This window comes from Canis aureus, chromosome 22, assembly GCF_053574225.1.
Source record: "Canis aureus isolate CA01 chromosome 22, VMU_Caureus_v.1.0, whole genome shotgun sequence".
Taxonomy (NCBI): domain Eukaryota; kingdom Metazoa; phylum Chordata; class Mammalia; order Carnivora; family Canidae; genus Canis; species Canis aureus.
In genome coordinates this window covers 22,393,971-22,406,489 of record NC_135632.1, presented here as the reverse complement: position 1 = coordinate 22,406,489, position 12,519 = coordinate 22,393,971, and the positions used below count along the sequence as shown (strand labels likewise).

Below are 12,519 nucleotides of genomic sequence, written 5' to 3'. Positions count from 1 at the left end.
CAAAAATGAGAAGAATAGGGACGCCTGGGTGGCTCAGCGGTTGAGCATCTGCCTTTGGCTCAGGGCATGATCCTTGAGTTCTGGGATCGAATCCCACATCCAGCTCCCTGCATGGAGCCTGCTTCTCCCTCTGCCTATGTCTCTGCCTCTCTCTGTGTGTCTCTCATGAATAAATAAAGTCTTTAAAAGAGAGAGAGAGAGAGAATGAGAAGAATAGTATTAAGCTTCATGCTCCTCTTACTTTGCTCCTTAGTGGAGGGAGGTTGTAGATGGAACCGTAGACCTCATAATCTCCCACCCTGTTTTTTAAGTGTCTGTTGACAAGCTCTGATAGTAGAGGCTGAAGTGGTCAGGAAATATGATCATAACCAAGGCTTATTTGATAATAGAGCTAGTCTGTGGGAAATTTTTCCGTTTTTCCACTCATCTTAAATTTTCTAACATAACTTCCATTGTAGAAATAGAAGTGCTTTAAAGCCACTTTAAAGGGCTAAAGGGATGGCGAGTATCTCAAGAATAATCACTGTATATATTTATACATTATTTAGAGTTGTCATTTTGAAAACACTTTTAGATACAATTTAACAATACTGCCATTTTTGGAGGAGGTACATGTTACATACTCTGCCTGTCCTGCATCAGCCATGTCAGTCAGTGTCCCCTCAGGGAGCAGATAGCTCTCACAGGGGGTTAGTGGGCAAATTATGGACCTTTCGAAAGAGGTATTTTGTAACAGTGACAAATTTCACAGTGAGCTTCAAGATTTGCCAAAAACAACTTTTTCTTTGGTGCTTTCCTAAACATTTCACTGTATAGAAAATCAGTATGATTTAATACTAACTTGCTGAGTCAGTATACTTCTGAAAACAACTTCCTAATATCCCTCTCCTAAAATCAAGAGATTTGGGACGCCTCGGTGCCTAAGTGGTTGAGCGTCTGCCTTTGGCTCAGGGTGTGATCCCAGAGTTCCGGGATCAAGTCCCACACTGGGCTCCCCGCAGGGATCCTGCTTCTCCCTCTGCCTGTGTCTCTGCCTCTCTGTGTCTCTCATGAATAAGTAAATAAAATCTTAAAAATAAATAAATAACAAAATAATATAAAATAAAATCAAGAGACTTAAGCACCAATGGAATCTGTTCATTGTTTATTCATATTTATTCATTCATTATTCAATCTTAATGAAACATGAAAGCCTTAGTCATTAAAAACTAAATATACCCCTAAATTGATTACTGTTAATTTACTAACCCAAGATTGATTTATGACGATCAAATCACATGTAATTATGTGACATTTCACTTTGAGAGACTTGACTGATATAATGAAATATCAAGGAAATACAATTTTAATTGATTACTTTGTTGTAGATTTTTTTTAATCTATTGGAAAGACAAATGATTGTATAGAAATGTGGTTGCTGTTTCCTTTCTGCCTAAGCAGGAAATTGGAGTTTCTTTCTGTTAATGTAGCCTCTGACCTTATAACTATTTGTGGCTCAGTACTTTACTTTGTATATAAGCCAACATTTCAATGTGGTAGCTATTACTTTCAATAAGTCTCATGATATGAGTGAGATCCAGGCTTAATGAACCACCCTAGCATATCTCTGCCATCACAACATCTTTTGAGCCCAAACCTGCAAAATAGGAATAGTTATCAACTTTACCGGCTATCATGGTGATTAAATAGAACAATGTAAGAAGAACAACCACCTTGACCCTTCATGTACATTTTAGACAGTATTTTTTATTGATTATATTGGCTAGTTAATGTAATTAAAATGTAAGTTAATATTTTTATCAAATATTATATGTAAGTACAAAATGGGGTAAAAGATAAAAGGTGGTGGTAACATTCCACAATATCCTGAGGCTTATCTATGCCATCTTTAATTGCATTTATCCTTTGAAAGCCTTTTTATGCCAGATAAAAAGCCCTCCAGTATATCAAATGGCCAAGCAGCTCGTTTATGTACAACTCTACCAGCTTTTCCCTACCCATAATTTTAAAGATTCTAGTTTTTCTCATGATAAAATGTTAGACAACAACTCCCCCATTAGCAGAATTGCCTATAATCAGACACTAAAAATTTGTTCTATTTCCAGGTGACATCATTTGTTTCAAGAAACTTGCATTAATTCAGGGATCTAAGCACAAACTAGGGTTTGATAAGTAGCAATCTTAAACTCTACTGGGATCATTATTGGAGAATATTGATTTGTGTTGCTGTCATTAGAATGAGAATCTGAGATGTGAAACATTAATGGACTTGCTGGGATTCTGGCATGAACTTCGTCACGTATTACTATGGTTGTACAACTTGGGCAAATCTCTTCCCTTCTCTAAGCCTTAATGGTTTCCGTACCAATAAAGCTGGAATGTTAAAAAAAAAAAAAAGAAGAAGAAGAAGAAGAAGGAGAAGAAGGGGAAGAAGAGAAGAAGAAGAAGAGGAAGAAGAAGAGGAAGAGGAGGAGGAGGAGGAGGAGGAAGAAGAAGAAGAAAAAGAAGAAGAAGAAGAAGAAGAAGAAGAAGAAGGAGAAGAAGGAGAAGAAGGAGAAGAAGGAGAAGAAGGAGAAGAAAAAGAAAAAGAAAGAAAGAAAGAAAGAAAGAAAGAAAGAAAGAAAGAAAGAAAGAAAGAAAGAAAAGAAGGAAGAAAGAAAGAAGAAGAAAGAAGAAGAGCAACCACCATAATGCCCAGTACATTTTTCATAGCTCAATTCTTCACCTCTCCTATGTGTGCTATAAGAAGGCTGTGGTCATCTCATTCCAAAACAGTTTGGCATCCTGATTCTGCCATGATCATGCAAAAATGCTCTGACAGAGCCTTATATATTACATTTGCCTTCTGAACCTGGCTATCTTGATTTTTTAAACAGCTTTGTTGAAGTATAAATTACATACCATAAAATACACCCATTGCAGGCATGAAGTTCAGTGATTTTCAGAACTGTGTGCAGTTATATAGCCATCACCTGGCACAATTATAGAACATTTCCAACCCACCCCAGAAAGTTTTTTCATGCCCATTTGCAACTCCTCACTTTCACCTGCAGGCACCACTCCTCTGCTTTCTTGCTCTATGAATTTATGAATCTAGACATTCTTAAAAGCAGAATTGTACACTATATGTAGTCTTTTGTATCTGGCTCCTTCACCATGCATGTTTTTGAGGTTCATTCATGTTGCAGCATTCTATTGGGGTTCTTCAAAGAAACAGAAGCAATAAGATAAAAATATTTAGAAAGAGATTAAGAGGGATTGGCTCACGTGATTATGTGCAAGCTGGAGACCCAGGAAAGCTGTGGTGTAATTCCAGTACAAATCTGAAGGCCAAAAACCAGGGGAATCAATGTCTGAAGGCAGGAAAAGATGGATGTTTCAGGTCAAACAACAAATTTACTTTTCCTCTGCCTTTTTGTTCTGTTCAGGCCCTCAAAGGATTTGATGATGCTCATGCCAAATTGGTGAGGGCAATCCTCCTTACTCAGCCTACTGATTCGAATGCTTATCTCTTCCAGAAATACCCTCACTGACACATCCAGAAATAATGTTTTACCAGCTCCCTGGGCATCCCTTAGCCCAGTCGAGTCTACACATAAAATTAACTAACACAAGCATATCAATATTCCATTCTTTTTAATTGCTGAATAACGTTTCATCATATTGATATACCACATTTTGTTTGTCCATTCACCAGATGATGGAAATATGCATTGTACCAATTTCTGGCTATTAAAAATAATGATGCTGTGAACTTTCATGTGCATCTCTTTGAACATTCATGTGCATGGACATTTCACTTCTCTTGGGTAGATTCTTCAGAGTGAAATTGCAAGGTTACATAGTAAGTTTGTGTTTAACTCTAAAACTGCCAAGTTATTTTCCAAAGTGGCTCTACCATTTTATACACTGACTTGCAATGTATGAATATTCCAGTTTCTCTGTATCCTCACGAATATTTGTATTGTCTTTTTTGTTATAGTCATTCTACTGGACATGAACTGATATTCATTATGGCTTTAATTTGCCTTTCCCTAATGACTAATAATATTAAGTATCTTTTCCTGTATTTCATTACCGTATATGTAAGTAAAATGTCTTCTTTGGTGAAATGTCTATTCAGATCTTTTGCCCATTTTTAAATTGGATTGTTTTCTTCCTACTGAGTTTTAAGAGTTCTTTATATATTCTACATATAAGTTTTTATCAAAGCTATATTATCCAGATACTTTCTCCTGCAGCTTATGTTTTTGTCTATGGACTTTATTTTCATAATGTTATCTTTTGAAGCACAAAGGTTTTTAATTTTGATGGGTTATACATTTGGTATCATTTTTGAGAACTCTCTGCCCAACCCAAAGTCATGAAATTTTTCTCCTATATTTTCTTCTAGAAAGCTTATGGTTTAATTCTTACATTTGGGTTTGTGTGTCATAGTGAGTTGATTTTTGTGTACAGTATAAAATTAGTGTCTAATGTCATTATTTTTGCATGTGGCTATGCATTTGTACCAGCATCATTTGTTGAAAATACTTTCCCCTCTCCCATTGAATTGTCTTGATACTTTTATGAAAAATCAATTAAAAAAAAAAAAGAAAGAAAAATCAATTTATTGGGGCACCTGGGTGGCTCAGCCAGTTAAGCATCTGACTCTTGATTTCAGCTGAGGTCATGATCTCAGGTTTGTGAAAGAGATCCCCATACTGAGCTCTGTATTGGGCATGGAGTCTGCTTAAGATTCTCTCCCTCTCTCTTTGCCCCTTCCCACTCCTGCTCACTCTCTCAAAAAAACAAATTAATTTACTGTAAATATAAGGATTTATTTCTGGACTCCGTTCTCTTCTGTTGATCTATATCAACAGGATGTGCCAATACCACATCCTTCTTTTTTTTTTTTTTACTTTTTATTTTAAGATTTTATTTATTCATGAGAACACAGAGAGAGAGAGAGAAGCAGGCTTCACGCAGGGAGCCCAATGCAGGACTCGATCCTGGGACTCCAGGATCACACCCTGGGGCCATCCAGGCATCCCTTTGGTTTTGTTTTGTTTTGTTTTGTTTTTTGTTTTTTGTTTTTTTTACTTTTTATATTAATTTCAATTAGTTTACAGTGTTATATTAGTTTCAAGTGTATAATATAGTCATTCAGCAATTCCATACATCACCCAGTGCTCATTACAAGTGCACTCCTTAATCCCCATCATCTATATCATCTATTCCCTCCATGACCCCTTCCTCTATGGTAACCATCAGTTTATTTTCTATAGTTATGAGTCTGCTTCTTGATTTGTCCTCTTTTTTGTCCCTTTGCTCATTTTTTTTTATTTCTAAAATTCCACATGAATTAAATCATTTAGTATTTGTCTTTCTCTGACTGATTTCACTTAGCTTTATACTCTCTTGTTCCATCCATGTTGTTTCAAATGGCAAGATTTCTTTTTTATGACTGGATAATATTCCATTGTACTACACACCACATCCTTTTTGTCCATTCATCAGTTGATGGGCACTTGGGCTGCTTCTGTATCTTGACTATTGTAAATTATGTTGCTATAAACATAAGGGTGTATATATATATCCCTCTGAATTAGGATTTTTGTACCACGTTGTTTTAATTACTGTAGATTTATAGTAAATTTTGAAATCAGGTAGTAAAAGTTCTCCAACATTGTTGTTCCTTTCCAGAATCATTTTGGCTTTTCTAGGTCCTTAGCATTTCTGTATAAATTCTAGGATCAGCTCATCAGTTTCTACTATTAGGATTTTGATAGGAATTATATCAAATTTATAGGTCAATTTTGAAAGAATTGACATCCCAACGTAATGGAATGACTTTTCAAAACAACTTTTTATTTGTAAATAATTTCAAACTTACAGAAAAGTTGTAAGAATAGTACAAAAAATACACATATATCCATTGATTGAATGTTAACATTTTGCCCATCTGCTTTATCATTTGAAAATAAATTACATTTATCATGCCCTTCACCCTACATACTTTAGTGTACATTTCCTAAGGATAACATTCTTTTGCATAACCACAGTAAAGTTACCAACCTTACTAGACTTAATTGTACAACACTTTTCTCCATATTCCAGTTTTACCAATTAGAATGTGCTTCATAACATGTTTTTCTCCTGAACAAAATTCAATCTGAAATAATATCTATTCTGTTATGTTTCTCTCTCTAGCCTAGAACACTTCCTAAGCCTATGTGTTCTATAAAATCTACAGTTTTGAAAATGTATTTCCAAAAAAACCCCAAAATTTCATAAAATTTATAGTTTTGAAAATAACCTAAAAATTATTTAAAAATACATTTTAAGATAAATATTCTTTGCTTTTTCTTTGCCTAATGTTTCCTCTTGATTCTATTTATTTGTATTTCCAAGTTGGAATGCCACTTAGGTGATGGCATGACCATAGAGCCACACGTTGGGAAGCAAATGATGTCTGATATCCATCTGCCTCTCATTGATACTAATTTTCATCACCCAATCAAGATGATGGTGCTTAGTTCCTGCACTGCATAACTACCATTTTTCCCTTACATTTAGTAAATCTCCTTTCTTTTTGGACCAGCATTTTAGATTTTTCTGAGTGTTCCTGGCATAGAGAGGAACTGCTCCTCCACTTGCAACACTAAAGTAATTGCTACCTCCTGTGAAGAGAGCATTAATATGGCATTAAAACATGAGGGCCTTTTTAATGTGTATTTAAGGCTTTTCTCTAATGCCTGGATGATTCAAATTAGAGAAAGCTACTACCAATTATATGACAGTTTTCTTATCCACTGTAATCTAATACAAGATTAACTCCTTTCCGCTGTTCTATTAATATCTCCAGTCGAAGACTTGCCTGATTTGATCCCTGCCATGACTGTTCATGAATAAATGGATGGAGCTGTGTTCCTGTAGGAATTTTTAAGGGTTTTTTTTTTTTTTATATCCCATCAAATTAAGATAAACGAACAGCTCAAAAGAAAAGAAATGGCTCAGACTTTATTGAAAAAAGTAATGCTTGGAGGAAAAAAATTTTTGCTAATAGCTTAGGAAAATAAAAAGGATGATGACAAATCCAAAGCATGTGCCACCTCTTATCAGTATCTCAGCATTCAGTTAATAAGAGAGGATGACAGCTTTGTTATTAAATCATGTAGATGCTAATTGAAGGCAGAATCAAATAGGAGGATCAGTTGCTTTCGAAACACTTTCAGATTATTAGTTGTGATGTCAGTAATGGAACACAATTTTTAGACCTATTTCCAATTCTCAAACTGATACATCTCCTAGGAACATGCATGCATTGGGAAGGAATGATTATACAGCTGGTCTCTTGGAGAACCTCATTCTCAGAGTCACTTTTGCATCTAAAGATGTAAGCATCCTCCAATTATGTATTACAGCCAAGGTCAGAGAGCTGTAACCTGCATACTTAAGCCATTTCTCTACCTAGTCCTACAGAAGTCTAGGGCTGGTGAGGATTTTTTGGTGCCTTATAGCATGGAATCTGTCCTGGGGTTAGTGGATGAATTAGATTTTGCCTGAAAGTCTATGGGGCAAGGACAGGTAGCATCCATTTAGGATTTGGAATGGCCCAGTTTTTAGAAATGGCTCAGCATAACTCCCAAAGCTCATTATTATCAATATATCTCTCTTTGAGAATAATGATGACAGTGACATCTTGGATTTGCATAGTCCTCTGCCCTTGCAAAGCACTCCTGAAAATATCTCCTTTGAAGCAATACAGCCAAAATGCCTTGGTTTAATTTCTGACATCATCATCTCATGACTGTATAATCTTTTTTTTTTTTTTTAATTTTTTTAATTTTTATTTATTTATGATAGTCACAGAGAGAGAGAGAGGCGCAGAGACACAGGCAGAGGGAGAAGCAGGCTCCATGCACCGGGAGCCCGATGTGGGATTCGATCCCGGGTCTCCAGGATCGCGCCCTGGGCCAAAGGCAGGCGCCAAACCGCTGTGCCACCCAGGGATCCCCATGACTGTATAATCTTAAAGTTGTTTAACCTTGTGGTGTCTCAGTTTCTTCATCTGTAATACAGAGATACTAGTGGTTCCCTGCTCATAGATGGTTGCAGGAACTTAAATAAGATAATTTTGATCAAGTCCTTAGAACAATGCCTGGCACACAGGAAATACTTAATACAAAGTATCATCATCATCCTAATACCCTATATAAGAAGGTAAAGGCATAGACTAATATCCTCTTTTGATGGATGAAGAGTCAGAAGCCAGCAGTTTAATGACTTGCCTATGATCACTCAGTAATTGATGGGGGATCTAAGACAAAGAGAAGCCACTCTAACCTTTTAAAGTTCTGTTTTAGATCTGTAGGGAAGGTATCTTCTCCCTGTAGTCTTTTGAGTATTTTATCACATTAAATGGTTTTGAAGCATAGAAAGCCTGAGGACCTTACCTGGATGTATAGAATAAGAACTAGACCAGATTGCATAACCACAGAAATGCTCAACCGCTCACCCAAGCTCCTAGCCCACCAGAGCTTGGATCTGTGGTAGCTGCCAGACACAGATTCGGTGAGGAACCAGTCAAGATGGAGGCAGGAACAACACAACCCAACTGCCCCTGCCTCTTCCAGGCTCCCAGCTACCCCAGCAGGAAATCTCACTGACATGCTAATTCTATCAAGCCCAATAACCATAGTGGCATTAGCAAATGTAGAGAATTAGGTCCCCCTCAGGAATAAAGACCAAAGAAATATCTGAGAGTTAGATTTTATAACTTCAGATCTCTAGGGAGTGAAAATTAAATTTGATCCAACTTTGTCAATGGACACTATAGAAGCACCTTTTCACAAAATCATTTTCATTTCTATGTTACACATTAACATTAAAAGAAAAAAGCAAAATATATAGGTGAATGAACATTGATATTATTCAGTTATAAAGAGAGAAATTCATACACACATACTCTGCAGTTTTAGCTAGCACCTATTCTCAAAGTAGATCTCCTTACTACTAAGATCTAGGGACAGCTTAAAGCCCTGCAGCTTTTCCTGAAACACGTATAAATGACAAAAAGAAAAAAGGCAAACATTGCTTCCAGTAATCAACTGCTCTGGAGTTCCTGTTTCATTAGGTATTTTATTAATCATGCAAAACAGGAAGAATAAAAGAAAACACATAGGGAGGGGGAGAAAAAGACTTTAAAAAGAGAAATGTGTTCCTCACATTCTTTAAAAAGAAAAAAGACGACGACGACGACTGGAAGAAATGTACAAAAGGGTTGAGTGATTCCTTTTGAGTGTAGAGATTGTGGATGTTCAGTTTGGTTTTCCTTCCGTCTATAGGTATCCTCTATAAAAATGTATTTGACAATAGATATTGAGGAAGGCTCATTTTTAAAATATTTTTAAAAGAAAATCAGTATCCATTGGGCATCAGTTATAAAGGTATACAATTTATCTCTAGCATCATCATTTAGGAAGCTATGTGGTCACTAGGTTTCTTTCCATCCCAGTGACACAGTGCTCTATGAGAGTATACCCACCATGCCTGGTAGTCAACAAGTAGAATTCTGGACCTTGGAAACTAAGGACCTTGCCATTACAAGGAGGGGTGCAGGTATAAAAACAGTGTAAACGTATTTTCTTTGTGCATAAACCTTATTAATGTCTCCGGAGTCTTTTTTTTTTTTTTTTTTTTAAGATTTTATTTGTTTATTCATGAGAGACACAGAGAGAGGCAGGGACATAGGCAGAGGAAGAAGCAGGCTCCCTGCAGGGAGCCTGATGCAGTACTTAATCCCAGGACACTGGGATCATGCCCTGAGCCAAAGGCACACGCTCAACCACTGAGCCACTCAGGTGCCCCTAGAATGTTTTGGTAATGAATCCAAGTATCAAATTTCTCCTCTTACTCAGCTGACAAGGTCCCCAAAGACTTGACTAAGACTCAAGGTGGGCATTCTTGGCCGTCAATTTACAGTATGTAAGACCCAGGGACAAGTCAAAAAAACAGGGTCTTGGGGAGATGCAAATCAAAAGCCAGAAGACTTTCCAGGTGAATTGTCATAGACCAGGAAAAGCTGGGTAGCAAGCCAAAGACAGAGCCCAAGGAACTAAGGCCCCCAGCAATCAAGTTGTGGATGAAACTTCCCTGTGTGGGAAGAGGAACACTGAAAATGCCAGTGTGGCCTGGATGGGATGGTTTGTAAACCCCTTTAGGCTTCCAGAGTGAGAATTTATTCAAATGTGTACTACAGCTATGTCATTGTGAGTGATTGAAAAGCATTCCAAGTTCCTGGACTGGCAGACATTCTCTGTGTTTCTACAATGCTATTATTGCCCATCTAAATTTGACAATAGGAAAATTGAAAGGGATTCCTATCCCCAAGGAAGATGTGCATTGCTGTTACCATATTACTATGATGGCTTTTAAAAAATGTGTACCATTCCCTTGATACAAGATGCTTGACCTGCTCCTGGTAAAAATGCTGAAGTTTACCACCTTTAGTAACGAAGCAATAAATGTTATCTCAGTGGAAGAAAAAGGAAGTTTTTGCCAAAACTTAAAGATCTTGCAGATATCAAAACTATTATTTTTATAAGAAATTAGATTCTCCAAATTGTGGGTAATGGATTTACAGATTGCCCAGATGGCTTAGTGAATAACAGATTGGAAACAAAACAAATTATAGGCAGGAACATAAACACCAAACCAAATTTTGAAAATTAGCAGATAGAAATCTGAGGAGCATTAACAAACAGTAATTATTTGTAACCTTTAAAGTCATCTTGGTTAAAGATGTAATTTGGTGTGGATGCCCCAAATAACAACTGAAAAAGACTTTTTTCAACATGGTTCAATCATATCATCTATGAATTAAGTCCCTTCTATTTGCCAGAAACCGTTCTAGGACTTAGGGACATAGCAAACAAAACAGATCAAGTCCCTGCCCTCATGAAGCTGACATTTTAGTGGGGAAAGACTAATAAAACAGGAATAAATAAGCAAAATGTGTGGTATGTGAGATGGTGGTACACACAATGAAGCAATCTAAAACCAAAATGGAGAATAGGTGTATTGAAGGATGGTGCTTCAACTTGGAAAGAGGAGAAATGGTGCAAGGGAGGAGTGCAAGGCAGGAGCCTCCAGCAAGTCATTTCACTCTGATCACCATTTCTCCAACTATCACAGAAAGCAGCGAGACTGTGAACTTTGTCACGAACAAGCTCTTACACATCAGTTCAGTTGTGGTGCTTTGATAGATGACACAAGGGAAAGTAAGAAACAGATTGAAATTCAGACTTAGACAGTGATTCACCAAGTAGTGTTCTTTTATGCCAGTGAAACAAAACCACAGATTGCCCAGAGGGAGACTTCTGCTTTGAGGTGAATGCTCTGGGAAGTCACCACTGGTGCTTTCCACTCCTGTGATAGTATATGGGAGAGGAAAAACAGGGATAACTGGCTACATCTTGAATGTCTTACCGACTTTTATAATTGTATCTTTAACATTTTTTCCTAGATTCACTACCTACTAGGCCCTGTCATTTTTTCAAGCCCATTTTATAGGTTAGAGAATTAAAAAATAAAGTTTAAGTAACTTGCTCAAGTTCATATAGTTAATTGCAGTTTAAGGTTTTAAACCCAGATTTCTCTGATTCCAGAATCTATAATCTCCACTACACCTGACCACATTCTTAGAAGTGCCTCATTCTTTACCCTAAAAATCTTTCCCACATACAGATGCACTCAACAAAACCCAGAATGCAGGACACTATACTGAACAAGTTACCTGGAAACAAACTGCAAAGAGGGAAAGAGAAAATGAGAGAGAGAGAAAGAAAGAAATCACTTGTAGATTAAAAGTGATATAAGTGGCAACCAGTTTCAGTGTTTAGACCTTATTTGGATCCTGATTTAAACAAACTAAAATTAATATATTAAATACATTCAGGAATTTGAATACTAACAGGGAATTTAACGATATGAAAGAATTCCTTTTATTTTTTAAGTAAATATTGTGGCTCTATTTCTTAAAAAGAGTTATTTTAGAGGTTCGTGCCTATGTGGAATTGGTTGCACTGACTACCTGTCACTTTCTTAAGTGCTGACTCCTCCATTAGACTGGGGACAAGGACCAAAACTAATGGCCAAAGGACATATGCCACTGCCTGTTGCTGCCTTGGTTTATAGAGCTGGCCTAGACATTGGACTTCCTGCCCATGCTAGACTCTCTTGTTTGGGGTCCCAGCTTTTATGCAAGCAGCCCATAGACCATCTCACCCAAGGAACCCAGGAGGCAGTGTGACACAATGAAAAAAAGAAGGTGACCTTTAGAATCAGAATCCCATTCATTGGAAGTTTGGCCTTATCCTTTAGTAGCTACATAACATTGAAAAAAAAAAAAAAAATTCACCTTGCTAAGCCTGAAGGAGTTGTGGTGATCAAATAGAATAGCATAAACCTAATGGAAAAACACAAACCCTAAAAATCCCTCCCAGGAATCTAGGCTCTTAAATGTACCAATCAGCT

General features: G+C 36.9%; 1 protein-coding gene across 32 annotated transcripts in view; it reads left to right on the top strand.

The window, feature by feature from the left end:
* The window catches only part of TMEM108 (transmembrane protein 108), a 344,051-nt gene that overhangs the window by 268,364 nt on the left and 63,168 nt on the right, over positions 1–12,519 (top strand). The gene's annotated exons all lie outside the window — the stretch shown is intronic.